The sequence below is a fragment of the Mustela lutreola genome, chromosome 18, assembly GCF_030435805.1.
Source record: "Mustela lutreola isolate mMusLut2 chromosome 18, mMusLut2.pri, whole genome shotgun sequence".
Lineage (NCBI taxonomy): Eukaryota > Metazoa > Chordata > Mammalia > Carnivora > Mustelidae > Mustela > Mustela lutreola.
Genome location: NC_081307.1, coordinates 7,692,885 through 7,719,896, shown reverse-complemented (window position 1 = coordinate 7,719,896; position 27,012 = coordinate 7,692,885). Strand labels below are relative to the sequence as shown.

The 27,012-nt window shown below is 44.2% G+C and overlaps 1 protein-coding gene and 1 long non-coding RNA gene across 4 annotated transcripts in view; both read left to right on the top strand.

Moving 5' to 3' along the window:
* Positions 1-3,980: 3,980 nt before the first annotated feature.
* LOC131820636 (uncharacterized) lies at positions 3,981-18,674 on the top strand. Of its 2 annotated transcripts, XR_009349730.1 has the most exons (5): positions 3,981-5,803; positions 10,209-10,374; positions 12,266-12,432; positions 13,594-13,755; positions 18,546-18,674. It is a non-coding gene; the product is annotated as an uncharacterized LOC131820636 (long non-coding RNA). The 2 variants fall into 2 exon arrangements; XR_009349729.1 differs by lacking the exon at positions 3,981-5,803 and having other exon boundaries at positions 10,084-10,374.
* A 5,937-nt stretch (positions 18,675-24,611) lies between these two features.
* Positions 24,612-27,012, top strand: part of PLEKHA2 (pleckstrin homology domain containing A2) — a 59,937-nt gene continuing 57,536 nt past the window's right edge. The window contains exons 1-2 of one of the 2 annotated variants that reach the window (XM_059156323.1): positions 24,613-24,864; positions 25,223-25,317. The gene's annotated coding sequence lies outside the window, so the exon portion shown is untranslated. Of the gene's footprint in view, positions 24,865-25,222; positions 25,318-27,012 lie in introns of both variants that reach the window. The other variant, XM_059156324.1, reaches the window with a different exon arrangement.

Genomic DNA, 27,012 nt, shown 5'->3' with positions numbered 1-27,012 from the left:
TCGTCAAAAAACGAGTGAGCTCATTAGGATGTGGTCACACATTTTATTGACATCAAATGCTATTGACGTTTTTGCTTTACTTTTTTAAAACCGAGCTTTAGGTTCTTTGTTCTAGAGTGAGTGTTTACAGCTGATGCTCAGAGGACAGATTTGGAACACCACGTGCCCTTGCCCACACTTCCCTTGGAACCTGCTTGGAGACGGAATGTCGCATTGGGCGCACAAGAGGTCTGGCACATTGTGCCAGTTCCTATCCACAGAGGAGAGGTAGAGACCTCAGTTCTCCCTCCAAGGGCACAGGTTCTACCTCGGCAGAAAATAAAGGTTAATAATATTAACGAAAGATTAATATTAAATATTACCATATTAATCCTATTATATTATTATATATAATTTAAGCATATAAATCTAATGTTAATATTAATATTGGTAAATATTAAAGAAGATTCCCAGCAATTAAATTTCAATTAAAGAAGCTTCCCAGCAAATGGGAATACAAAAAAACTCTGTCCTCAGAGGTTCAGAGGTTAAAAGCTAGCTAACAATAGCTACGAAGGACTTTTTGTGTGCAATGGAGCTCTGTGAATATGAACTCAATGTTAGGTGATATTTAATCAATACAAAATGTCTTGCTGGGATCTAAAAAGCTAAAACGCAGTATGTCCGTTAAGCAATAGATATTTAGTATCAGTTTTTTAGGTGCAATGAACTGCCCTGGGCCCTTGCTCCAAAGACACCATACTGTATGTATCGAATTCAACCCCTGACTCAGGAAGTTAAGGCAGCAAAGGCTTAAAAAAAAAAAATTAAAAGTCAACTGAAACTTTGTACCGTTAGGTGAGGACATATACTAACTCTACTGCTTCCCCTAGGAGCTGCATGTAGCTGGCTGCTTGAGACCAAATGAAGTCAGCACAGTTAGGATTTATGGAAGGATAAACTGTCAGCATTTGTAGTTCAGGGTTTCAAATCTTGCTTCAGGAACTGGTAATGGTTACATCTCATCCGAGCTGCCACCTGCTGCTCTCTCCTAAGGAAGGCTATTTGGGAGCCCGTCTCAGGCAACGACGTCTTCTTGGCAAAGCGGCTGGGTCAGCTGCTGCAGCGGGAGGTGTCTGGGAGCAGCAGAATTTACTGCCATTGGTCTTCTTCACCAGGAGCACACTTGCCTTTGGTGTCCAGTTGTGACTTTTTTCAATGAGAACTCATAAAAAAGTAACTGGTGACAACAGTTCTTCCAACCCTGGACGGCGGCAGGCTCAGACCACGATCGTCCCATATGTATTTCCCAGGGCTCGGCAAACCTGCCACCCCTTCACTCTTCCAGGTCAGTTTCGAGTCACCTTCCTCTGAGATGCAGAGGGAGGGCAGGCACACGTTCCAAATGTGTTCTTAGGACACGGCAGGCACTTGGAATAAGCAGCAGAGAAACTACTTGGAGCACCTGGCAAAGGCATTTCTGGATTCTCTTTACGTTCCACTGCATATGGCCCAGGGCATGAGAGGCAGACAAGCTGATAGAAGCCACATATTGGCCTTCAAACTCAAGGTCAAGAGACCCTGGAAAAGATCCATAACAAGGACCGTCTGGAACATGCCATCCAGCGCTTGATGATACGGTCCTCTGTAACGTGCTAGCTATGTCTCACATATTAACACATCAATTGACAAATATCAGTTAATGCCTTCTATAGATAGAATCATGCTCTCCCTTCCCCAAACATAGGGACCGAGTTATTTGCTTTTTATTTTCCCCAGCGTTCACTCTACGGTGCTGATCATGTCGCAGGGAGCTATAGAACGAGGAGCTCAATCTCCAACAGTCCCATGCCCACCAGCTAATGGGTCCCTTGTGCCAACTGTTACTTAGTGAGAGCTGCAGACCTGTCAGATGATGTGGCCACGGCAGTATGCCGAGAGATGCCTGACACAGAAACAGGTTTCAAAACAGCCTGCACTCCCTAGATACTTGTGCCTGTTCAAACTCTTTCCCAGCTCCATCCTTCCCTATGAGAATCAACCTTGGGATGCAGCTGATGGCAGGAGCACGAATAGCTCAAAGTCAGGTAGATCTGCTCTAAGTCTCATCTGACATTTTCATTAACATTCTTACTGTATGTGTGTGACTGTAAGCATCTGGGCTCCTACTACTTTGGCAGAACTATCGTGTGTAATTTAAATATGCACAACAGAGGGAAACTCATTCTCTTTATACAATAAAGTATTCCAAGATCTATGCTAAGCGGTAGGAAATAAATATGAGCAAAAGAGGCTCACATGTAAACAGGGAAAGAAGCAGACAAACGAAGAAGTGCCATCAAGTGATAAACGGCTTATGCTAGAAGTTTGCCCAGGGCACTCTGAGGACCCACGGGAGGGAATGGTCCATTCTGTTTGGAGGCGGTGATCAGGAAAGATTGCACAGTTGAGGTGACGTTTGATGTTTGTCTTGAGAGACGAGTAGATGATGTGATAAGAAGCACTGTGCTCAGGAGAGACGGATCATGAGTAAAGACACGGTGGTAAAATAGCAAACCCTTTCAGGGGATCCCGAAGTCACATTGCATGGCCAAAGCAATGGAGGAGGCACAGGGAGAAATAAGAGTCTTGTGGGGGAGGGGAAGTAAGAGGGCTAGGGGCAGAGGTGGGAGAAGGGACTAGTTACCATGGGACCCAATTATACTCCTGAAAATGACTGAAAAAAGACAAAATAAGCAGAAGAAACAGACTCTTCATGTCAACTCATTGTCTCAAGTGTGAACTGCTCACTGTTTCAAATGCGCCATGCTCCTGGTCATAATACGCGACCATGTCCTCATATGATCTTCCCAACCTTGTCTCCTCCACGTTCCCCCGTACACTCGGCTCCAGCAGCAATGGCTTTCTTGCTCGTCCTTGAACAAGCAGAACTCGGAGCTGCACAGGGCCTCTGACTGGTGTTCCCTTTACCGGGAACCCTCCTCCCCCACATCTCTCATGGCTCCTCACTCCTCAACCTCACTCAGATCTCTGCTCAAAGGTCACCTCCTCTATTTTGAGTGTTCCTCGATCTTCCTTACTCTCTGCTCCTTCGTTCCACTTTACTCCTAGTGCTCGCCACACTTAGGTCACTCGTTCCTTGTTCGTATAAGCTCTACAAAAAAGTCTCCGTTTTCTTCACCACTGTGTCCTGAGCACCTAGAAAAGGCACTTTTCTGAGTGAAATCGTAAGTGCATGAATGGATTCTATCGAGGACCTTAATGCAAGCTGGTATTTATACTTTCTAGCTCAGGAAGGGCAGGGAGTTTTCATTCTTTCGCCACCTCCGGTCAGCTCACGGAGACGCTTGGAACTCTACTTCTTTCCAGTGTAGGTGATGAGAGCCCTGTGGTCTTTTCGCAGTGCCCACCATGGGCAACAACCCAGGTGTATCTGGTAGGCTTGGCTAAAGAAACAGCAGCCATATCAAAAGCATTTAAGGTCAGATGTTCATTTTGAAGAATGAACTTGAAAAACTTGACTATGTCAAATAGACAGCAAGACAATGGCCTTGTTTCACATGTCATACTTTTGCCAGACTGCGTTAGTCTACTGCTGGAAGTTTCACTGTTGAAGACTCCAGATCAAATTTTCGGAAAAGTCAAACATTAATTAGTATTTTCAAAAAGGTTTTATTTATTTATTTTAGTGAGGGAGAGAGAGAAAGCCGAGAGAATATAAACACCAAGGGGAAGAGCGAGAGGGAGAAGCAGATTCCCCACTGAGCAGGGAGCCTGACTCCAGGCTCCATCCCAGACCCTGAGACCATGACCTGAGCTGAAGGCAGACGCTTAATCGACTGAGCCACCCAGGTGCCCCAACATTGATTTATTTTTAAGCAAAATTATTTTATTGGCTCCAAAATTTGGTAGAAATTGTATTTCAGATCATGAGTTCTTACTAATTCTAGGAACATATTTAAAATTAAAAACTGCCGTAGTCCAGTACAGGAGAAAGTATGGATTTTTAAATATTCAACTAGATTTGGAGTGTTAGGTGGGACTCTTGGTTCCAAGCAACAGAAACAACTCAATGTACCTTAAGGGAAAGGGGTAACTCCGTGAGAGGAGGGTTTTACCTCAAATGGAGCTTTTACTTTTTCAGATGTCAGCTACCCCTAGGGCTGTAGGGAACCACTTGCTCAGTAGCTCCTAGAACTCTTACTATTTTGTTTTTTTCCTTCCCAAGAGCTTCATTCTCTCAGAACAACTCTCTCCACCAGCCATACTCTGGCTCACACCAAGCTTTAACACACACAAAAGGATCTGGATTTTTCTCACGCAGCTGTGATCTGAAATATCCCCATTCAGTTGACTGATGGGCCCGACGTGCGTCCCAGATTTATCAACTGAGCCAGGTGAGGGAGACACCGTGGTGGGTTCAAGTGAGAGGAAGTATCCATCGGCAACCAAATGACTACACCGGGAGGGCAGAGCTGCCGAAGAACATGGAGATGCCCCCCTCTGAAACCGGAGTTGGGCATTTCTGAGAAGAGCCGTGGCGTGGGGAGGGGCCTTCCCAACCGTAAGTCGTGTGCGAGTGCAGGGGGCAGACACAGCACTGTCGCCCGTCCTCTATGACGTGTGTTTGCACGACTGCTTCCCAGATTTCCCTGCCCCCCACCTCAGCCCCTCCCAACCCTCACCCCAAACGCTCACTGGCTTTCTTCCCCACGTGGTTACCACCAAGCCTCTTCAAAATCAGCGACTCGGATGGAAATAGTATCCTCACAATGTTCTGGAATTACTGAGCGTCACCGTGGGCACAGACCGTGCAGGCCAAAGGCGCCTTCTTCCCGGGGTCACCTGAAGTGAAGCGGGTGGAGGTGCTCTTTCCTCATGAATAATCCCACCTGCAGTTCGCTCGCACATTATTTCACTTCCCTTTTCACATCTGCCGCCTGGCTCAGCCCTCTGCCACCTGGTGCTGCCTGTTGCCCGCCCCCCCCCCCCCATTCCACAATGCCATTGCCATTCAGGCCGTTCTCTTCCCGCAGGGCAGCACGGGGGCCCCAGCAGGCCCATCCCCGTGTCTACCCACTTGGAAACAGTCTTGGTTCCTACAGCGTCAGGCCCAGAAGGGCCTGCAGCATCTGGTCCAAGTCCTTTCATCCTATGCGGGCAGAAATGAGGCCAAATGACCACATCCGACTTTCTCAAGGTCACCCAGAGTATTAGTGGCCAAGTATAGCTAAAGTCTTGGTGTTTTCTAGTTCCTAACCCAGTGATGCATCCAAGAACTGGACAAAACATCCCGCAGAAAATAGAAACAGAGTTGGTACAGAAAGCCACTCAAGCAGCATCTCAGGCTCTTAGACCAGAATCCCCCACCGTCATCCTGCTGTTTTTATACTCTTTTAAAATAAATAGGTCCCCTTTCCAGTCACGTGCACTGCAGGACCTCTCGCCAAGACAGGGCAGACCCCCCTCTGCTTGCTCAGCAGATAGTTATCAAACCAGTATCATGCTCAATGTGGAATGCGAAAACAAAAAAGAGAAAACAAACCCCAACCAACCAACCAAACAAACAGAAAACCCATTAATTATGGTCCTTACCATCTGAAAGTTTTCAACTGGTTTGGGGAGAAAGGCCAAAAATGCTTGATCAGATTTAGGATACAAGGACTGTGTCGGAGAGCTGGACATGATGTCATCAAACAAGAGAGACCAGATTTCCCAATACTGCCCTTAATCTTTGCATCTGACGATCATCTGATATGAAAGAAAATGTAGTAGAAACTTCTCCAAGCTGCATAAAGATGCTCCAGAATCTCTGGTTTACCGGGTAAGTAAATATAATTATTGTGGAAAAGAGAGGGACATCAAATGTCAGGAGTTCAGAGGATGAGAGTGTTTGGGGAGAGTCTACTGACGGGGCTCTGATTTCTGCCCCCATTATGGGAGAGTAAAAGACAGAGGTCATCAGCCCCTTGTTTGACATACAGGAAACAGAGATCCCATAGAATGGGAGGGAATTAGGACCAGAACTCAGAATGCCTGTTTCCTCAATTTTCAGGAAATAAAAGTTGCCACCATTTAAAAAATCAAATAGTACTACAAGGCTTATAATAAAAAATAGTGCCTTGCTTTACTTGCTGCCCTTACCTGAGAGGCAATCACTTAGACTTTTAGCCTAGAAGTTTCTCATGCTCTTTACCATCTTAGTTTCATAGATCATTCTTATGGGCGAGTTCTTGATTTTTCTTTCTGTGGACATCTTACTATGGAATATCAGATTTTAGCTCTCTTACTCCTCCCCTTTCTAGTTACGTAACAGTTTTTTTTTTTTTTTAAAGATTTTATTTATTTATTTGACAGAGAGAGATCACAAGTAGGCAGAGAGCAGGCAGAGAGAGGAGGAAGCAGGCTCCCTGCTGAGCAGAGAGCCCGATACGGGACTCGATCCCAGGACCCCGAGATCATGACCTGAGCCGAAGGCAGCGGCTTAACCCACTGAGCCACCCAGGTGCCCCTACGTAACAGTTTTTAATCAAATCAATATTAATGTTCACATTAGTATTTATGTAAACTTTGTTCAGAGAAGAGTCGTGTAGTACATTATGATTACTTTTTCTTTCCTGTGTAACTTTTAGTTTTTCCTGGCATTAATAATGACCTTTTTATTGTTGTTTAATTGGTTTCCTATGTATCTGTCATTAATTCTTCTTCCCACTTTCTCATAGAATTATAAAATTCTTTCTAAGACATTCAAGCACAACAGGTGATCTCCCAGTTTCTTTCTTTTTTTAATTTGGATGTCTCCATATCCAGCAATCCTGTATTTCTCTGTCTGCCAGCTCTGATAGAGACTGCTTTTTCCTTGGGATTGAGGCACAGCAACGATCCTGAAACTTTTCTTCATCTTCATCCTGAAAATTCCCTCTACCTCCCTCATATGTTAGGCCTCTATTTTTCAGGAATCTGGTTTGTATTTTCTAGAGAATGGGTGAATGGGAAGTGAATTGTTTAGACAACGTATGCCTGAAAAATACCTTTATTCTACCTTCATGTTTAGTTTTACTTTGGTTGAATATAAGGGTCACAGTTATAAATCATTTTTCATTTTTCAAGGCCTTTTAAAGGCCTTGATGTCTTCGTCCATTACTGTCCAGTACTCCTGTTCAGAAGTCTGGTGCCATTCTGATTCCTTGACTTTTCTGAGTATGACCTGCTTCTTTGTCTCTGAAAGCTTTTAGGATCTTCTCTTTATCCCTGAAGTTCTGGAATTTCACTGTGATGTTTTCATTCACTTTGTTGAGTACCCATTGGCCCTTATAATTTGGAAACAAATGTACTTCAGTTCTGGGATTCTATTATGAATTAATTTCTCTGTTTTTTTTTCTTTTGCAACTCTTTTTTAAAAAATGATTTTATTTATTTATTTGACAGACAGAGATCAGAAGTAGGGAAAGAGGCAGGCAGAGAGAGAGAGAGGAGGAAGCAGCCTCCTTGCCAAGCAGAGAGCCCAATGCGGGGCTTGATCCCAGGACCCTGAGATCATGACCTGAGGCTTTAGCCCACTGAGCCACCCAGGTGTCCCTCTTTTGCAACTCTTATTAAGAAGCTATTAACCTCTTGTATTTGTATCTAATTGTTTTCATCTTTCATACTTCCTAATTTTCTTTTTTTTTTTTTTGTCTTTCTGTTTTACTTTCTGGCAGATTTCCTCAATTTATTTTTCAACTCTCCTATTGAATATTTTTCCTTTCATATTTGTTAACTCCATGAGTCTTTCTGTTCTCTGGATGGGCTCTCTCTCTCTTTCTTTAAAAAGCATCAGAGAACATAGTATCTCTTTTTACTTCAATATGAAAGTATGTATTTTTTCCCTCTCTTCCTGCATTATCTCTGTTTCTTCCAAGTTTCCCCCCGTTTTTCCTCATTTGTTGTTTTGGTCTATCCTAGGTCTATCTTTGATGTTGGAGGATTCCCTCAAACATTTGATGGTCCTTGATGGTTGGTTTACAGTTATAAGTGAGGCACTAAAAATCTATCTGAAAGTGTTGAGCATATGTGGGAGGTTTGAGGACAGGTGGGCTGTACCAAAGCTATTGCACTGTGAGAAAAATAACAGATTCTGTAGAGTTTTTCTCTTGAGATGGACAGTTTCCCGATGAGATTACTCCCCCACACTCCTGCCTTGTGGTGGGAGGGTGGGAACTGGGGAGGTGTAAGCCTTTTCCAGCATTCCTCCAGCCAAGTTGGATAAGGGAGTTGGGGCACAAGTGGTGGCATTACCCTTCAAAATACAAGTTTCAATGAATCTGCCCCTCGTTAGTAAATTTATTTCTGTCCTCAGTGGATCCTAGCTCCTAAGCGGTGAGTCTGTCTTGTTGAACTTCTCAGTCTTCTTCCTCCTCACACAAACTTTCAACCAATCTTCCTGTTTTCTGCCCCACCCAAACCAACACCTGCCCTGCCACCCTTTTCAGAGGTTCCTGATCCTCGAAGCCCTCGGCCTGTCTGGGGCTTGGAGATGGCCACAGAGCTGATTTTCTGTTGGCTTCCAACTCCTGCAAGTCTAGGTTTTTCTGGTAGGGTAGCTTAGTCTCTACTTCTCACAGCTTTTGTGATTCTTAAGGTCTTAAAATTTATATTTGGTTGTTGATACTTCCCCGTTCTTTTTGTGCTTGAACCTTTATGTTCCTTTCCTCCATTTATTGTCATTTTAGTGAGGGTTTAATAAAATTCTGTGTTCGGTAGACCATGCGTAACTGTGATTTCCATGTGTCTGCTGTGAAATCCACTCTTCTAGCTTTCCTCCCTCTCCCCCGTCCCATTTTCTCTTTCTTCTCTCCTTCCCTCCTCTCTCTCCCTTTCCACTTTTCCTCCCTCTCTCCCTCTCTGCCTTCCTTCTCTCCTCTATTTCTTTCAGAATGCTGTTCTTCCCTCTTTGAAGGGCCTTGGGGAGTCTGCTGTTTTCTGCTCTTTGAAATACTTTGACTATAAATAGCACCCTGGACTCAGGCTTTCATTTGAACACATCATTTTCCTGCAGTGGATTTCGAAATAATAATATCCCACAGAATCTGTGCTCCTGAATCTCTTCCCTTCAGTGTGGTGGCTGAGAAAATTCCCTTTGGTATTTCTAGGAAATGGACTGTTATCATTTGATCCATTGCAAGTGTGGCAATTTTTTGTTCATATCTTGAGTTCCAGAACCTTGTCCAGGAAACATAGGAGAGGGCAAAGAGTATGCACTTGACCAGCAAGACAAAATGGGGCCAGGGTGAGGGTTGGAACAGGTATTAATTACTTGATGGATTCATTAGAAAATATGTATTGAGTGTCTGCTATATTACAGGCACTCTCATAGGTAGAGGGGATGTAAGAAGGAGAAAGACATTCGGAGTCTGGTGATAAGACAAATAAGTGAATGAACAGAATAGAATGTGATAAGTGCACTTCATGCTCAACAAACATTAATTCTCATTAATACCGTATGTCAGGTACTGTACTAGACACCCTCATTTTATTAATTCCTCACACTATCATTGTGTGTTAGGCATTATTATACCTATTTTACGCTAAGGAAATTGCCAAAATAGAGGAATATACAAGTAACTATGAAGACAGAGATGTGAAACCTGTCTTTGGTGCCTCTTGGCCAGGCAACCAGGGGCACACCCTCCCAGCGGCTCTGGAGAGCACCAAAGATCTGCCTGCACCTAATTGGGTCTTCAGCCTCGGGCATTAACTATTTTACTGCTCCCTTCCAACTCCCTTTCAACTTCCAACTCTTCCAAGGAGAGTGTCTCCTATAGGACCTAAGAAAGAAAACAAGTTCTACAGGTCATCAGCTGTATTTCTGAGCCCTGTCTTCAGCATGGAAAAAGTGAGGGGAAAAAAATCATGAAAGCCTTGAACTAAAACTGTCCAAACCACAGGAAATTCTTAGATGTGAAGTCCTTTTTCTTTCTCTCATTTTTTTTCCCTTTTCTTTTTTTGTCAGTAACAAACATTCACCAGAGTATTGAGACACTAGCTCAGGAATGGCCATGATGACAGCGGATGGGGAAGGTGGCGGGGGTGGGGGGGAGGTCCAGAGAGATTTTTTGAAAAGGCAGCTCAGCTGTCCCCCAGAGGAAATTCAAGGGGATCACGTGGGTGAATTGGGGAGACACACACACATGCACACACACAAAACTCTCTGAACTTAATCAGTTTTTTAAACTCTGTCTTTGAAACAGGAACTTGCCTTGGGTCTCCTGAACCGAAAAGCACAGATCTTGCCTTCCTCCTGGAAGTTACCTTGTCCTTTGGAGCCGTAGGCCTGCAGGAGGTGGCTTCCTCTGGCTGGTGAGAAGCTGGCTCCTTTGTGCAGAGAGATCTTGCCCTTCCAAAACCAGGGGCCGGGTAAGTGAAGGCTGCAGACCCACTGGGCCTCCCTGGGGGGGGTCCTCTCATTTGGTTCCCTAAGGATTAGATTGAGGAGGGTCTTTGTGGGGTGGGGGACACCCGGACTCCCATGTATCAAGAAAAGGAAGTGGGGGCGGGGTACAGACAGAGATTTTGCCAAATTACAGATGGAGCCGACTAGATCCAGAACAATTCCCAAAGGAGGTCCTCCCACACCCACAGGAAGGCCAAGAAAAAAAAAAGTTTGAAATTCAAATTATTTTTGGTGCTTGGGAGATGAGAGGGGAGGGTGAGAAGGCAGTGGTAGTAAATAGGAACAGAAGGGGGAAGAAAAAAACGGGAAGGCTTGCTGGTATTTTTCCTAAGGAACAGCTCAGGAGAGCACCAAAGCGTATAGGAAATGCAACCGGACTCGAATAATATTTTTTATTATGTGTCCACGGGCAAGACTGGAAAGGAGAACCGTCACAAATTTTAAATATGTGGTTTCTGTCCTGAAAGAAGAGACTGCTCCCTCCCTCCTGTTTTTAGCCTCTGCTTTGGAGAGGACAGGACAGAGATGTTTTGCCCACACTGTACCCACACACTGTCTGCTTCTCTCAAATGCATTTCACTGGCCTGGTTTCCTCCAAAAGCTTTCCTGCTTTCATGATTGTTGTCATTGCTGTTGTTTCTGCTGACATTGTTGCTTTGGGTTCAAAGGATGGAAATAAGGTTGGAGGCTGGGCCGGGGAGAGAAAGATGGACGCCGAGATGAGAGATGAGAAAACAGTAACTCTGTTTGAGAAGTAGATACAGGGAAAAATGAAAGAAACTTGCTCCCCAGTTGAGGGCCTTTGTGGAGACTTGCCGGGTCTCCATGTTTGCCATTTCCTGAAGAGAATGATTTGGGTTGGATAGGGTTGCCAAAGGGATAGATACAGGATACCCAGTTAAATCTGAATTTCAGATAAAAAGCAAAACAATACCCCCAAAGCTGACTTTATGGCGCAGTAGAAGTCGTTCGTAAGTCCCCTCCCTCCAGTGGTGTGTAAATGGTGGGTGCCCACAGGGTAGATGGTTTCAAGGGATTCAGCCTCTGGATCCACCTGAGGTAAAATGAGAGTGGGGTGTCACGCTGGGTCTTCTCTGCTCCCACCCTCCCGGCACACCAGCCCTTCCTCCCTTCTCAAAAAAGGAAAGAAAGCCATTGTCCTAGATTGTAAAAACCTCTAGGGCCAAGACAAGGAACAATTAGAAATATTTGTGTTTGTGTTGAGAAAGCAAAAGCTTTTACGACTGAGATACCAATTTGTGAGATACAAATTAGATGGTTTCCAATGTCTTGTTTTCCATAAAACTTGGAGGAAAACCCAATGGAGTCGACCATGGATAGATCATTAAAGTAATTTTTAAAAAATAGACTTTATTTTTTAGAGCAAGTTTTAGGTTCACAGCAAAATGAAGCAGAAAGTACAGACAGATCCCACATGCTCTCTGCCCCACACAGACACAACCTCCACTGTAATTTCTGAAGGAAGGTCTCTAAGTGGTATCTGACCTCTAATGTGAAGGAGTACAAAGAATTGAATAACATCGCCAGTTTGGCACTGCTGAAAAACAAATCTCAAGTTCTCCGGCAAAGGTGGACCAGCTACAAATCTGTATATAGGCTTTGTATTTGTAAGTGATTGAGTCCTTCCAGGTGCACCTCTGAAGCCATAAACCCAGAAATATGTCCCTAGTTTCTTTTCTTCTCGTCAGCTCTGGATGGACCCATCTACCTAGTAATGCGAAACAAGTTATCTCAGTGCTTACATTCATAAAAATGAGAAATAAAGATAATAATGGTGCTAAACCTGTTCATTCTTTTTTTTAATTAAAAAAAATTTATTTATTTATTTGACAGACAGTGATCACAAGTAGGAAGAGAGAGAGAGAGGGAAGCAGGCTCCCTGCTGAGCAGAGAGCCTGGCACAGGGCTCGATCCCAGGACCCTGAGATCATGACCTGGGCCGAAAGCAGAGGCTTAACCCACTGAGCCACCCAGGCGCCCCGCACCTATTCATTCTTGCAGTAAGGAATATTAATGGATGGATATTTGAACTAGTCACATGTAAATGGAAATATATACAAATACATATCTGTAAAATCCCATCCTCCTCCATTAGGAGAGATGATTCTCATTAGGAGGGTAATTTCCAACATTTTACTATTTTCTGTTTAATGATCAACAAAATACATATTCATTGTGTTACCAATAATTATAATAATGTCCTAGTCTCAGGAAATGGTTTAATACCTTCTGGTCACAGGATAGGTTTTGAAATTATAAAATCAATTTACACATGCATGTTTGTTTCAAAATGTATGATAAATTAATCAGTAAAAGATCCCCAAATGATAGATTTTCAAATAATAAAAGATATCATAAAGATATATGACATTTGGAGACAAATCTTTAAGGGAAGTGGAAGGAAAATATAGTCATGGAGGAAAGGAATGATTGAGCATTTCTGTTAAAGAACTTCATGTTCGTCTTGAAAAAGGAACAGTGGTATCAATTTATTATGGTACTTAGATCCTATTGGATGCATTAAAAAGGGTGATATAACAGTTTTATTTTAAAGCATCTGATGAAAACAATCTGCAGACTACATCCTCCATGAGCCGTCCAACCTGTGATGAAGAGTTAGAGACGTCTTAAAATGTGTGAAGGGATGCACGGGCTTCAGCATTTTTTAGGGGTGTAAGTGTAGAGAAGTTTGCAGATCTCTGCTTCATATCAATCTCTTACTAGCATTTCTGTTCAAAATATAGTACTTAGATTTCTAGGTCCTTTACAACTTTGCACAATAAAAATTATAGGCATCATTCTATCAACGTTCTACCTACTGAGGTGCCCTAGTCCAAATTCTGTGCCCCTCACCGTGCTGCCCATCTCCTCTTAACTGGGTGGTAGTTACAGGGTCATGAACAAGGGCTTAAGTTGGGGAAACCAGAAATAAGTCAGCCCCTAGACCTCATGGCTGAACTATTTCGAGAACATGCAGTTCCATTGCAGTGGCCATGATTCGACTCCCGGCGTACTCAGTGACATGTAATTAGAAGCTGCGTTCAACAGACTTTTGCTGTAATGCTTGCTTCTCACCTTCTGAATACGGGGGAGCCACAGCAGCATTTTATGGTAACGAATTAAAATGATCTCACCAACTCTTCTGTGCACCCTGTCATCAGAGAGTGACTCTCTTGAATACCAGCGAAGTTCTGGACTTCCTCCAAGTATCAGAAGCCTGCTTTTTAAGGAAGGCAGAAAAATGGATGGAAGGAACCGCATGCCCCAATGGCAGAGGAAATGCACCCGGGGGAAGCTCTGTCCTAGGGATTGTAGCAGTGGAGGTAGGAGAGCGATGCAGCCCAGCTTTTCATATCAGAACTAAAAACTAAATGTTAGTTCACCACAAATTGAGTCCGGACAGCCACAATATGTGAAAGTGTGCTTAACCAGCATGTGGGCTTTGTTCAGCGAGGGTCCAGAGGGATATGCTGCCTCCCAAGTGATTTTTAAAAATAGGTAGTATCTATTTAAGCACGAGACTCTCATAATATTTTTTTAGCTTAACATTTTTCTCCTTGCTTAAATGTTTTATTTTGAGATAACTGTGGATTCACATGCAGTTGTAAGGAATAGTTCAGAGAGATCATGTTTCCTCTGGTGGTGGCGTCTTGTAAACCACAGTCCGCTATCACAACCAGAATACTGACACTCACACTGACAACAGTAAGATTTCCATCAGCACAAGATTTCCTTGCTCCCCACCCAGCTGCCCTTTTATAGCCACACCCAATTCCCTCCTACCCTGTACCCTTCTTAACCTTGACAATCATTTACGGGTTCACCATTTCTATAGTGTCCTCACTTTGAGAATGTTATAGAAATGGAATCAATACACAGCACGTAAACTTTGGGGACTGGCTCTTTTCACTCGTAAACTTTTCTGCATATTCATCCTTGTTGTTGTGTCTATCAGTAGCTTGGTCCCTTTTCTTGCTGAATAGTATTCCATGGTAGGGATCTACCACAGTTTAATTATTCACCAGTTGAAGGACAGCTGGGTTGTTTCATTTTTGGCTATTATCAATAAAAGGGTTATAATCATTCACGTATAGGTTTTCGTGTGATCATGTCTTCATTTCTTTTTTTTCAATTAAAGATTTTGTTTATTTATTTGAGAGAGAGAGTGTGTGTGAGAGCATGAGTGGGGGGCAGAGGCAGAGGGAGAGGGAGAAGCAGACTCCCCACTGAGCAGGGAGCCTGACATGGGACTCGATCCCAGGACCCTGGGATCATGACCTGAGCCGAAGGCAGATGCTTAACTAACTGAGCCACCCAGGTGTCCCTCACGTCTTCTCTCTCTAGGATGAGTGCCCAGGAGGGCAATTACTGGACCATATGATAGTCGCATGTTTACTTTTTAAAGAAACGGCCGAACTGTTTTCTAGAGGAGCTGTACCATTTTACATTTCTACCAGCAATGTATCATGATCCAGTTTCTCTTCATCCTTACCAGCATATGACATTGTGGCTATTTTTTATTTTAGCCATTCTGATAGGTGTGTAGTGGTATCTCACGGCGTACAATTTTTTTGTATCTTTTGTATCTTTTTGTATTTTTCCATTTTTATTGAGATATAATTGACATGTAACACTGTATTAGTTTAAAGTGTACAATGGGCACTTGGGTTAAGCATTTGTCTGGCTCTTGATTTTGGCTCAGGTCATGATCTCAGGGTCCTGGGATGGAGCCCTGCATTGAGCTGCAGGCTCAGCGAGGAGTCTGCTTGAGAATCTCCCCTTCTCCCTGTGCACCTCCCCAAACACCCTGTAGTAGGCATGTGCCTGCATGCTCTCTCTCTAAAAAAATAAAAATAAAAAATTTAAAGTGTACAACGTACTTGTACACTTTAATATATATGCTTATATTAAATATATGTATATTTATAATATATTACAACATATATGTGTAATATTTATATATAATATGTAAATATAATATATAAACATATAATATACAAAATTTGATCAAATAAATTGATGAATATAATGACCAAATCAATATATATTGCCAAACAGTCACCACAATAAATTTAGTTAACATCCATCACCTCACATAGCTACAATTTTTTTTTCTGTGATGAGAACTTTTAAGATCTATTCTCCTGGCAACTTTCAAATATACAATACAGTGTTGTTAGCTATAGTCACTATGCTATACATTATATTCCCAGAACTAATTTGTTTTGTAGTTAGAAGTTTGTATCTTCTGACCACCTTCATTCATTTTCCACCCACCCCTCCTACTCTGCCTCTGGAATCACTAATCTGTTCTCTGTTTCTATGTTTGTTTGGTTTTAGATTCCACGTATAAGTAAGTTCATACAGTATTTATCTTTCTCTGTCTGATTTACTTCACTTAGCATAATGCCCCCAAGGTCCATTCATGTTGCCACAAATGTCAAGATTTCCCTCTTTTTTATGGCTGAGCAGTATTCTGCGTGTGCATGTGTGTGTGTGTGTGTGTGTGTGTGTGTATTACATTTTCTTGTGGGATAGCTCATGCGGGTATCTCTTTGAAGTAGTGATTTTGCTTCTTTTGGCTATATACCCAGAAGTGGAATTGCTGGATTGTATAGTAGTTCTATTTTTAATATTTTGAGGTATCTCCATACTATTTTTCATAGTGCCTGCTGCAATTTACATTCCCACTAACAGTGCACAAAGCTTCCTTTTGCTCCACATCCTTACTAACAATAGTTATCTTTTGTGTTTTTGATAATACCCTTCTGACAGGTGTGAGGTGACATCTCATTGTCGTTCTGATGTGCATTTCCCTGCTGATGAATAATGTTGAGCATATTTTCATATACCTCTTGGCTATTTGCATGTCTTTTTTGAAAAATGTCTAATTTTTCATCAGATTTTTGGTTTTGCTACCAAGTTGCTTATGCACACACACACACAATATTTTATATACATATGATATTTTATATATATATATGACATTATATATATATATTCTTCACATATTTTGGATATTAGCTTTTTATCAAATACATGATTAGCAAATATGTTCTCACATTCAGTAGATTGTCATTTCATTTTATTACTTTTCTGTGCAAAAGATTTTTAGTTCGATGTAGTCCCGTTTGTTCATTTTTGCTTTTAGTTGGAGTTAAGTCTAAAAGCATCATTGCCAAGAGTGGTGCCAAGAGCTTCCCATTATGTTTTCTTCTGGGAGTTTTATGGTTTCAGGTCTTCAATATATTTAGCTCTACAATTTTATTTTCACTAACTTTTTATTTGTAAAATCTTTTGTATGGCATCGAGGTTTTTTTTAAGAATTTTTATTCTTAAACAAAAGATACATAATGTACATGACATATTATTTTAAAAAGGTAAAAGAGTGTAAGTGAATCCTATTTTCTCCTACTGCTGCTCTGAGGTGGTCTCCTCTGCACAGGCCACCACTCCTAGCAGCAAAACCACGTGGAACTAAAATAAAGGCACCCATCAAGGTCAGCGCCAGGAATGACAAAGATCGTCTTGAGCACATATAACCTCTGGGAATTTTAAACTTTTCTTTTCTTTCCCCTCTTTTGTTGTCGGCTGATCCACTTACAGACATGGGAATGAATGGAATAAATAATGTCCTCCTCCATCCCGGCCCTCCTCCATCTCTAGTGTCATCTCCATTTCCCAACTGTTTCTAATCTCGTGAGGACAAGAAAACCACATAACTGGACCTTTGGAAATTAGGTATTCCATCAGAAGCGGGAAGAAAGGCTAAGAATGGCTCTCCTTAATGAGGGACTTTGGCTACTCAGTGGCCCCTTCCCTCTTGCCTTCTGTGTTTGGAATTCCATTCCGGAGATTCAAGTTTCCAGAAGGGTGACCTCTAGATCAGTGCCACAATCCCTATACATCTTTTCAGCAAGCCAGGACTATGACATCTTTTGACCCTCAGATGCTGGAGGGTGCATTTGGCTATTTATCCAATTAGAACATTCAGGGCATCGTTAAGGATTAGATGTAAGGATAAATTTAGCTCGTTATTATTTAATTACTAAATAAAGGCGTTAGCCTGGATTGGGCTTAATTCTCCAGTCTAGTGTTACACTTACTTTTAATATAGTTTGATAGACATGTGGAGTCATCATACAAATTATGATGAAATTTGAAAGAAGATTCCTGAGCCAATTACCTGTTTCCAGTGAGTCATAATGAGTTTCACTAGATCTCAGGGTTCAAGTTGGTAATCAGGTTCTGTATATCTTTTCCAGTGGCAGGAATTTTATGTGCATGGAAACAAGTTGGTTAAATTATTTTGAGAAATATATCAATAGACTGACAATCTGCGGATAAATTTAGTTCTATTTTTTTTTTTTTAATCACAAAGCAGCTATGAGATCTCTGAGGTACTTTTAAATTAAAATCTTTTTATTTACTTTAAAATTAACATTTTTTTTTCTAATCACAAAATACGACAAGCCTATTAAGGAATACTTGGAAAATTCAGAAACATAACAATTTTAAAGAATCATCTGTAAACCTAACTCAGATAGTTATAGGTAATAACTTTTTAAGTATATCTTTGCAAATCTGGATTATTTTTTTTTTTTTTTTTTTTTTTTTTGTACTATTAAACACGCACACACACACACATTGGTTCTCTCTGGGGAGAACAGCAGTGTTTGGGAAATGTGAGTGGAAGAAATACTTGTTCAATCTTACTCTTTTGCCCCTTTTGGTCGTTGTACTGTGTGTATATTTCCTATTAACAAAATAATGGAAGGACATACATCTATGTCCAAATATCCTTGGTGCTTTTTTGTTGTTTCCTAATAATCAGTTTGGGTTAAGAACCACTGATCTAAAAATGAACTCACTTCACCAACTACCACACATCTCTTGGAATGAACTGGACAGAGTTTATTCCAGTTAATGACTTTGTATTCACCCACAAGAACTTCCTAACAGCAGCCCCCCACCCCCACCCCGTAGGATCATTGTTGAGGAATGAATTCTGTAACCAGTCTAAGCAACTCTGAAGTTAACTTAGTGCTAAAATGTGGTCATGGATCCAAAGCTAAGATATCTATCTATTCCTCCTCTCTCTCTGATTCCACAGGCCCAATCCTTCCCGTGTAATCCCAGGGCATGGCTGGAGATGCAGGAATCCGAGCGGAGCACTGCACTTATTCAAACTGACGGAAAAACAATGCCATCAGCATGAATCAATAGTAATGGTGCATTTGGCCAGCAGACTGTTATTTCTGGGGACAGGATGTGCACTCAGTTTTGAGGTTTATTCGTGTCAGATTTAGCTGTATAGCAATATTTTCCAAACTTTGTTACTAGGAGATAATTTTTGGCATGTGTATGTATGCAATGCATGTATATGTGTATGTGTACACATGTGTATAAAAAATACTACAGACTGGATGGCTTAAAAAACAGAAATGTATTTTCTCACTGTTCTGGAAGCTGGAGTCTGAAATCAGTTTGCCCGCATGGTTGGGTTCTGGGGAGAGCTCTCCTCCTGGCTTGCATACAGGTGGCCACCTTCTTAAAAAAAAATTTTTTTTTAAAGATTTTATTTATGTATTTGACAGAGCGAGAGAGAGAGACGGCAAGAGAGAGCAGGGAGAGTAAGAGAGGGAGAAGCAGGCTCCCCACTGAGGTAGGAGCCCATTGCGGGGTTCGATCCCAGGACCCCAGATCATGACCTAAGCCAAAGTCAGATACTTAAGGACTGAGCCACCCAGACATCCCAGGTGGTCACTTTCTTACTGGGCATTCGTGTGGCCTTTCCTTGATGCACATGACAGAGGTAAAGAGCTCTCCCTCTTCTTATACAGTGACCAATCTTATCAGATTTGGGCCTCACCTTACGACCTCATTTAACCTTAATTACCTCCTAGAAACCTTATCTCCAAGTGTTCTGTCTTCAGCATATGATTCTGGTTGGGGGCATTATCCAACATATATATTTATATTTTACAAATTTGATTCTATATACAGACTTTTAAAGGTTCCTCCAAAGTTTTATCTTTTTTGATTTTACCTTAATTACTGTCCCTTACTGCTATTTCCCTCATCAGAGAAAGAGAATTTGCCAGTTTCTTCCACTCCCCATTTTTCCTATTCTTCAGGTTCTAGGAGTTTGAGCTAAGAGATGACCCTGGGTGCTGGCCAACACCCAGGGTCACTGAATGAGGATTCAGAACATGTGGATTCTTCTCACGCCTGGCTGTGTGAGGCCAAGATTGAATCTCTCTCCTTAAAACCTAAATTCTTCCACCTGTAAAAGGAGATTAATAATCTCTAAACCTGTATGAGGGAAAAGAAGGAACAGTTAATTATTTACCATGTAATGTTAGCTCTTTGTAATAAAAGTTTCAAAACGAAATGCAAAGATCTCAATCCAAAGGTATCATGCTATTTTTTTTTTTTTTTAAGTTTAACAATCTCAGCACTTGTCGTGTGTCTTGAAAAACACTAATTCACTCCATCTCAAAGACCATGGTATGAGGTAGGTTATGTTATCACCACCTTCCCCGTTTTATGGAAACACAGAGAGAAGTAAAATAGCTGGTCCATGACTATGCAGCTCATTAGTGACAGTCAGGATGCAAATCCTGACGGCTGGGCGCTGGAGTCCAGTCACGAGGCCGTCACCATGAAATCACTGCTTATTCATGACAAATTGTGTCACTTCCTTGCTCAAAATCTTCAGGGACTCTTGAAGCCTAAAATAATAAATACAAGTCATTAGCTTAGCAACAAAGACCCTCCAGCGACCTTTCTTTCATATTTTGTTCCCCACCACAGTCCTGCATCTACTCTCCCGGGCTCCAACTGAACTGGCCATACTTCCCCAAATGGATCCCATGCGTTCCTGCCTCTACACTGTCTCCTTGATGCGGTCTTGCACTGGGAGGCGGTGTGTTCTCACCCACTCCCCCACCTTCTATATCTTACCTTTCCTGCAAAGGTCTTCCTAAAGTGCCATCTCCTTTACACATTTTCTCCTGCACCTCTCAACCTGAGCTGGTTTGATTCCCACAGAATTGTATCGCTGTCCATCAATCTGTGTGTATGAGTTTTTGGCATTTATGATAGTTATTTCTGTATATGTTATATTCCCTCCCAGCCTCAAGGATGGCTCCTTGAGGGCTAAAATATGCTTTCTAATAGAGCCTAAAATTTTTTTAATTAAAAATTTCAACCATTATTGTTTTTTGAAAACCAGATGTAGGCATGTTTATGGCAAAAAATGAAACATACAGAAATACATCTCCTGGAAAGTGAGATACGACATTATAACCCCTCCTTCTTCACCCTAAGAGAACTGTGGTTAACAGTTTGGCATGTAGTCTTCTACTCTTTCTGCACATAGTAAAAATGTATAATTTTTATTTACGGAAATAGTTTTCAACGTTATGAACAACACCGCAGTGAGTATGTGTGTATATATTCCATATGTATACACTACATATGTGCACAGACACATATACTCCATATATACTGTATATGTCTCCAGACGACTATGTAGAGCACATATCCTTGGACATGAAATTACCAGGTGACATGAAATGGAAATACTAAATGATGACAATTATGGACAATGTGGATGGGAAGGAGCCCTGTGTTAGGTCTTTCTGTATTCTTCACAAAGTCAGTGGTTAAGAGGGAAAGTTCCGGCATCAGGCTGTGCTGGTTGCACTGGTTGGTATCTAGGTTCAGTCTCTATTCCTTCGCCATCTTATCTATGAGAACATAATAGTATTTTGCTCCCAGTTAAGACTTAAGTGAGATAACCCACATACAACAATTAGCATTTAGCAAGCACGTGGATAATAAGTAAATGCAAGATACCTGGTGGGAGGAAAAATGGTAATAGGTTCACATAATTGTTGAATGAATAGGACTGAAGAGAACAGTAATTTGAGTAATCTTTCTGGAAATGGAGGGTACTTTGTTATGGAAACCGACAGTAACTATGAAATGACCAGCTAGTGTTAGAGGTGCAATAGCCTTGGAGCAATTTCTCTCTGTGTGAAATTAACTGGCCTGAATCAGGATCAGCCAATGAGCTCTTGAGTCTCACACTTTCCCCAGTGGAACTAATGGGCCCTGACTGCTGTCTGGTACCTATACAATGGGTATCTTGAAGGAGAGAGAATAATGCATTTGCCCAGAGGACGCACTGGCTCCCCATCTAAGATTATTAGGCCGTCTAGTTACCCAGCCATTAATGTTGAAAATAAATAGAAAGTACACAAATAAATGGCTAGCCTATAGACTACTGTCTAGATTCTTGGGTTCTGGGTAAGAAGTCTCTACCTTCATAGAAAGATTCCTATACCAAAACTAGAATACCCGAATATTCTGGGGAAGTCAGTACTGGAATATTCTGGGGAAAGTCAATCCTGGCTTTTAGAACCAACTCTGCCCGTAATTAGCTGCAAAACCTTGAGGAAAATTGAACCTCATCTTGCAGACACAATGAGGGGACTGAAATACGTGATGTGAAAGGCTCTCCCTGCTTTTAAAAAAATATTTATTTATTTATTTGAGAGAGAGAGAGAACACTCACAAGGGAGCACAGGGAGGAGGGCAGAGGGAGAGAAAGAATCTGAACAAGAGCCCGATGCAGGACTTGATCCCATGACCCTGAGATCATGACCTGAGCTGAAATCAACAGCTGGATGCTCAACTGACTGTCACCCAGGTGACATTTCTTTCCCCACAGGCAGTTACATTTTCAGACACCAGAGCTATTTATTGCACTGAAAATAATGAATGCATAAAATCAGGTAATGGAAGTATTTTCAAAATGTCCAGATCAAGAGATAGCAAAGGGGCTACACAGCAGGGTGCAGGCCCAACTGACACCTGCTTTGTGGTGTCCCCTACAGGAGGGGATGGGGGAGTCCACTGAGGAACACCAGAAGTCTGGGGATAGGGGAGTGGAATCAAGGCAGAGATTGTAGTCTAACTGGGTCCAGGTCCTGGGCAGGGGCAAATGGGACTGTAAACGGGGCTCCCAGTGAAATCTGAGCATCATCCAAAGTGCACTGATGACCCTTTTCCTAGCCCAGTGTGTTCTTGCCCCCCCTCCAGAAAAATTGTACCCATTTTCTCAGGCTCAGTTCAAAGTCCATTTTCTTTCTGATACAAGCTCCCCTCCACCTCTCCCTCCAGATGTCCTGTTCCTCTAGAGGCTGACTGTACTTATCCTCTGTGCTATTTTCACAGCATTTCCAAGAGGGATACAAGGCTGCCTCAACCTTCTAGTGACACTTGTATCCTTCTAATGAGATCCAAGGCCTTTGGCTCCTTTCGCTTCCCAGGCATCCAATACAGTAGTGCTCAGGAAATATTTGTGGCTCTGTGAGTGAGTGACTCAGGCGGGCCCCATGGGGAGTAGACTTTTATGGGTTTTAATCTGAACCATACCATGAAATCTGAGACTTTTACCTCATTGCTCACACTGGAAACCGTCAGTTCCAGTCAGATTTGCTTGGAGCCGGGTGGAATTTTGCTCCTTTTCACGATGAAACCCATAATCTAATTTTTAAATTAAAACACATTTATGTAACACCTACTTCATGCTCCACAGTAATCTAAACACTACACATGTTAACTCATTTACTTTTCATAACGACCCAGATAGAAACCGAGGCACAAAAATGTTGTCCTTTGTGCAGGGATCAAAGCTAATAATTGGCAGAGCTGGGATTCAAACCCAGTCCATCTGGTTCCAGGGAACACTCTCCTTTAAGACGTTATGTTGCCTGAAACTTATGAGTCGCAAACATCTTCATAAGCAGAAAAAAACCTTAGGTTGATGTATTTATTTCAAAGGAAACTTTTTTTTTTTCTTGTGTTCCCCTTTCCTTCCTCATTCGAAGCAAATTGTTCTAGAGCAAAGAGCCTTAGTTTCACACCTGAGAGAACTGGTGGCTCAGTTTTGCTTTGGCAATCAAAATGGAAGAGGAAACTTGTGTGGTTTCATCACTGGTGCTTTCGGGGTGTGTGCTGCACGCAGCGTGTCGTCCTGCTGCCCCCCTCGGTGCTCACGGTCCCCAACTCCCCAGCGGTGTTGCCTCCGGTCCTGGAGACTTTTTAGCGTGCCTTTCCCCGACAATAGTGGGATTTGGAACAGCGTTTCCATCACTCTCTCACAGCCCGTCCCTGTCCTAGAGCCCCAAGCATCTTCCTTTGTCCTCCGGTCCCTCAAAGCCTCAAGGCATTTGCATCAGAGTCCCCAGACACAGCATCTCTCCGTCCTCCATCCCACTGGCGAATCCACTATGCGTCCCTGTTTCGGAGGTTTTGTGGCTGACTTTATGGATATTTAAATTATCTCCGCACGTGGGAGGCCGGCCCCAGAACCTGACAGACCTGCCGTGGACTGACTGAGAGACCCAGGGCAAATTACTTAACGTCTCTGAGTCTCGGTTTCTTCATCGTGAACGGGCTGGATACCCGTTCGGTTGCTGTGTGTATCCAAACGAGATCCTGCAGGGGCTGCCCCGGCACGCAGTAATTCTCTTAGGTCCCCCTTGGCATTATTTACTTCATGTATGCTCGTCTGTTTCCCATTTTTTTCCAGCGCACCCTCTGCCCTGAGCGCAGGCAAGGCGTCTTTGCGTCACACTGAGAAAGTCCCTCTGCCCCTCGTTACAAGGTCCGGCGCCCGCGGACTCTTCTGGCACATTGACGACACCCCCTGAGAATCGCTCCTTCTTCAGACCCCAACCCTGAACTTTCACCCCGCGGCCCTAGAAAGGCCAAGGGCTCAGGACCCGAGGGAGGCCCGGCTGAGGTCGCTGGGTGGGGCTCTGGGAGGCAGAAATGGGCGTCAAGAGGGAGCCCGCGCTCCGGCTCGCCACCCTCGCTCCAGGATGCCCTCAGCCCCGGGCCCCTTTCCGGCCGCGGACACCTGCTGCCCGGGGCCCCGCGTCCGAGGCGGGCCTCCTCCGCGCGGCCGTCTCGGCGGCCCGGGTCCCACCTGCGCGGCCGCCGACGCCGGCGAGGGGGTCCCGGCCCGCGCCTGGCCCGCCGCCACCGGGGCAGCCTCCCGGGCGCCCCGCCCCCGCCTCCTCCGCGCAGCCCGCGGCGCCCGGCCGCGCCCCCTCCCACCCCGCGGCGCCCCGGCACCCCTCTCCTCCCCCGGCGGGCTCGGCGGAGCATTGTACTCACATCCGGGGCTGGGTTTTGCTTTAATGCGAAACGTAATTAACCCGGAAAAAAGAGCCGAGAGACAAGAGAGAAGGAGGGGTGGGGGTGCGGGGAGGAGAGCGAGAGGAGCGAGAGGCACCGAGAGTTTGGCGGCGAGATAAAGAAATCCCCGGAGAGCGGCGGCCCGGCCGGCCGGAGACGCGCGTCCCACCCCGATGTAACCCACCCTGCCCGAGCCCCGGCCGCCGCACGGCGGGGTAAGTGGGGCGCCCTCGCGGGTCGGGGCGCAGCGAGGCGCGGAGGGGCGCGCGGGGGCAGGCGAGGCTGGGGAGCAGGCGGAGCAGGGGGAGCAGGGGAGCCCGGGCGGGGGCGCCGAGGGCGCGCAGGCGGGGCCGGGTGCGCCTGCCCTGGTGGCGGACCGCGAAGAGAAAGGTCGCCGCAGCCCCTGGGCGCCTCCCGTAGCCCCCGGGAAATCCCGGAGGGCAGCCCCTCCTCCAATCTTCTGGAGCGTCCGGGGTGGCCAAGGTCGCCACCGCCAGGGGTCGGGCTGCGGGGGTGGGGCCGCGGGAGCGGGGGGCGGGTGTTCTGCTGAGCTGCATTTTCTCACGTTTGCAGCGGCGAAACTTCGCTGCGGGTTCTGGCGCTGGAGCACCGGCCTCGCGACGACTGCCCGGGCTGCGGGTAGGGGAGGAGAGCGGAGAGCGTCCCAGGCAAGTCCCTCGGGCTCGGATTGGGACATGGAGCCTCGTTTTCCTCTTCCCCTATTACCTTACTACGTGACAGGCCTACAGGGCTCCCCTAGACAGATTCCTTCTTTTCCCCTGGGTGCAGCCCGGGCCCTTGGGGCTTCTGGAACTCCGGGCGCGGCGGGGGTGGGGTGGGGTGGTGACTTGTAGGAAAACTGTCCTAAAATGCAGGTTCGGTGCCAGATTGGGAAAGCACCCTTGAGAGAGCTGTCTCTCGCTCTCACCAACTTCTTCCTCACCTTACATGCTTCCCTTTTCTGCTCTAGTTCTGAAGACTGTTACTACATCAAACTAACAAAAAAGCAAAAAATAAATAGATTAAAAAAAAAAAAAAAAAAAGGGAGGAAAAGGGGCAGAAGAGGCCGTGCAGGAAGGAGAAGTGTACAGGCACTTCCAGAGAGGAGGCGCGGCGTGGCCACCTCCACTGGGGCCTCACACATCTCCTCCCCCGAGGCCAACCCTCCCCCCTACCCAGCCTTTCGCCTTAGGTTTCCTTCCTTCTTCGTGAGTTTAGGTTCTAGCTGAATCTTCCCCTTCTAACTCCTTCTCCCGCTCCTCCTCTTTTCTTTCTTTAGGACCTCAAATGGGGTTTTCCAGAGGAGCGTGAGAAGCAGAAAAGAGGGAGGGGAAAAGCGTTCTACCAGGATGCCAGCTGTGGCTCTCAGCCCGCTGAGCGGTGGTTGCACTTGGGCTGAAGTTCCAAAATTGTACTCATGTTCTTAATATATCTAAGTCAGTGCCCTTTCTCTTCCTTTCTGGAACTCCATCATTTTTCTTTGTTTGGTGGCAAAGCCTTCAGAAACGGTGAAACCAAAGGTCTGGAAAGAATAGGAGGGTTTGTTTTCTGTTCCATGGTTGCATTCGGTTGACATGTCATGGATAACAAGGATGTGAAAGGCAGTGAGGAAGTAAGGCCAGCCTCTTTCTTCAGGGAGCTTATATCCGATGGCAGACATAGGCTGTCCACGAGTGCCTCGAACACAAAGTGGATTGCTAAAATACAGATCCGGCATTCTTTAAGAAACCAGGAGAGGCTTTTTGGAAAGCACCATCGTTTCAGCTATTTCTCTTTTCCTTGTGTGCCGCTTGAGAGTAATGACTTTTGGCATAGCAAAAGTCTAGCTTGTAGTCTAGACTGTATGGCCACTGTGATGTAGGACATCGCCTAGGTGTTAGGCAGATATTTGTTGAATGGGAGAGTGAATGAATGAATGGCTGCAGGTACACGGATTGTTGGCATCTGTTGGGATGGAAGGGCAAGGAGCATTGTGGCAGTACTCAAGCATATAGAAATTCGGTTCACTGAGCTGGTGCATGGGGGTTTCCTCTGGATGTTGCTTTTAGACCTTGTCTCCCTTTTGTAAGCCCCACTTTTTACACAGTGGGCACCCCTGGTAGTATTTCAGCTAGTTCATGATGGGCGTCTTGCTCACCTTACAGATGAGGGAGATCACCTGGGTATTGATTTGCAAACCACCTGCTCCTGGGTAGAGTTTGCAAGCTCTTCTTTTCCCTTCTTGGTGCTTTCTTTTCTCTTCTGTAAAAGGAAGTAGGGCCTGCGTGTCCCATCTTGTCTTCCTAGTGAGCTGAACTGCATTGAGCTCTGTATTTTACTAAGGTTACAATAAATCCTGAAGACATGTAGGCTTTGGTTGGTGC